We start from the raw sequence: 2,830 nt of genomic DNA, 5'->3' as shown, positions 1-2,830 counted from the left end.
GGTTTGTTTCTTGGTCTCAGGAGGTTTCTAGCCCACTTTGCTTGATAGCTGCCCTAAATCTACTACTTTCATCCTCCTGGAGCTCACCCTGCTCCCTCGGGTGTCAATGGCATAAACTCCTGCAGATATTCTAGAGAAGCAGTATCCTACCTTTCATGAGGAAGCTCTTCCTGCTGGAGGAGCCTGCCTGTATCCATCATTGTCTCCTCTCCCTCTTCAGTAAGGGCAGTTTTCTAGGGACTGTTTCAGGAGGAGAAATTAACTCCTTGGATCCTCAAAAGAAGGGAAGCACTCACCACCCCTCACTTTTTGTAAGCAAAACAGAAATGCTCATGGCCTGGCACTTTTGTCACTGAATTGTTTCTCGTCTAGTCCTTGGAGCCAGTTTCTATGGTTCTTTTCAAAGGTTCAATTGCCCCCTCCCTGTCCTTCTGTCCTTCCCTCCCAACAGTCACACCTCTATTGCTGACAGCTTCTCCTGCTGGTATGTGCTACAGTGACCTCTCCTTATCTGTCAGAGTCCAAGTTTTCCTCTGTCATTTTTATGTCCTGAAAGAAGATGAATCTACCTGACAGCTGCGAACATCTGGCATATGGCTAATTGGATACAGATATTTCTTTCCTCCCACTCAGTAAGACCCACGAACATGGTCGGCTGGACCAACATTAAAGGTGCTTTTGGCAGAATTCAAAATGTGAACAGTTTGCTGTCCTCAAGGCCAGATCCCCAGCTGGCGTAAACCAGGAGCACACCATCAGTAATGTTACACCCATTTAAAGAAGGCAAGGTTCTGACCTTAGAATCTTCTCCATGACAACCTGCAGCTAGGGTCTAGAAGAAAATTCTAGTGATTAGTTCTAATGCCGCAGATCAATGGCTCTCAGCCAGGGTGCTTCGTAGGGGACTGTGAGCAGATTTCAGGGGTCTGCCAAGAAGGGCCAGCATTAGATTATCGGGAGTTTGAGGACAGAAAGCCAAAGTCCCCCTGCGTAGCGCTGAACCCCTGGGGCTCTGAACCCTGCCATGAGGGACTGAAGTCAAAGCCTGAGCAATACCAGTTTGCAGGTACTATATGGTGTGGGGTCCAAGGCAATTGTCCTGCTTGCTCCCTCTGAGGTTGGCCCTGGCTTTTATATGCTGAGAACAAGTTGCTGTGGCACAGCTGAGCCTTAGAGTTTTTACAGAATGTGGGGGTGAGGGGTCTCAAAAAGAAAAAGGCTGAGAACCCCAGCTACAGATGGCTAGATAAATACTGAGTGCTGTAAAAGGGAGAAGCTCTACCATAAGTCCATAGAAAGACCTGTCATGCTTTCACTCTCTCCACTGAACAAGCGGTACTGCATTCCTACTCACTGAGGCTACTATTTTCATACGTCTCATGCAGCTTGATAATGCAGAATAGGATGGAAATAAATCCATTGGAGACCATGGGAAAGTGAGTTTCAGAGTAGCTGTAAAGTCCTCGATAATTTCTATTCACTTCTGGTTAATTTAACGTGAGTGTAAGATCTGTTAAATATTTTTTTAAAACAGTTTTACATTAACTTTGTAAGTCCCTGATTTTTCCAGCTAATGAGAGTTGTTCTATAGGCTTATTCTGCATTTTTTCAACTATCAAATGAGCAGCCTCCTCCTTCATGACTTTTTAAACATTATTAATATTTAAACAATATTAACTACTAATATTTAAATAATATAAATATTATTTATTTAAAATAATAAATAAATATTTATAATATTTAAATAATGTATAAATAAATACATATATATTAATATGCAAATAATATTAGTATTAATATTATCTTTTTAAATATTATTCACATGAATTTTCACAAACTGATTAGAATAACTTTTATAGCCCACTGGCATTTTCTTTAAAGCACCAGTAACTGGAAAAGCTGAATGTGCAGCTTTTTACTTTAAAAACTGTTTAGCCTGCTGGGTGAGAGCTGCATCATTGGGCCACAGATAAGGTAAAAGAAGTCAAAAGAATCATTGTAAAGAATATCAACCATAAATTCTCCCAAAACTAACCCTTTCTTTCTTCCCTGAGAAACAGAAATAGAGCCAAATTCCACTCTCATCTGATGTACACAGGGGCTACACACATGCACAGGGACACCCTGCTCATAGGTCTAATTGCAGGAGTCAGAGCAAATTCACTGATTTCTATTGACAATGGGGTTGGACTGGATTTAAACTGGTATAAATGAGAAAAGGGCATATTATAAAGTGTTTACTGCCCAGTTCTCAGATGCGACTTCTGTGTTCTTCTGCCACCTAGCTAATCCCTAGTGTTTGTGGAGGATTTTACTTTTGTTAATGAACACATACTGTGTTGTTTTTAAAACAGCAGTACCCAGCTGATTGCACGCATGTGGGACCATTAGTGAGAAGTGAAATGTCATACATTTGAAAGGGAAGTGAGCTGTTGTGGAGAACTGCAAACCAGCTGGATTGGACAGCTCCCCGAGGACTTGATCCTACTCCCAGTGAAATCAAAAGACCCTTTTCTTTAATGTCATTGGGCACTTACACTTCAGTAGAATCACAGCTCTTATGTTTCAGAGCAGGCTGCCTAATAATTAGTATAAGATGGCTGAGGACAGTGATTGTCCAAAACAAGAAACTGATTAGGTATTAGGCGGTTATGACCGTGATTGAGCTACTGCTACATTTGCTTGTGCAAACCAATGGCATTTGGTGGTTCACCATAACAAGCTGGGATAAAATGACTGTTTCTGATTCTGTCACAGGAAGGCTGCATGTGTACTTGGACATTCCTCTCCACGACGGTGCAAGGATCAGTCTAGGAAACGTTTGCCTAAG

Source organism: Carettochelys insculpta, chromosome 9 (assembly GCF_033958435.1).
Source record: "Carettochelys insculpta isolate YL-2023 chromosome 9, ASM3395843v1, whole genome shotgun sequence".
Lineage (NCBI taxonomy): Eukaryota > Metazoa > Chordata > Testudines > Carettochelyidae > Carettochelys > Carettochelys insculpta.
This window is presented reverse-complemented; position numbering follows the sequence as displayed.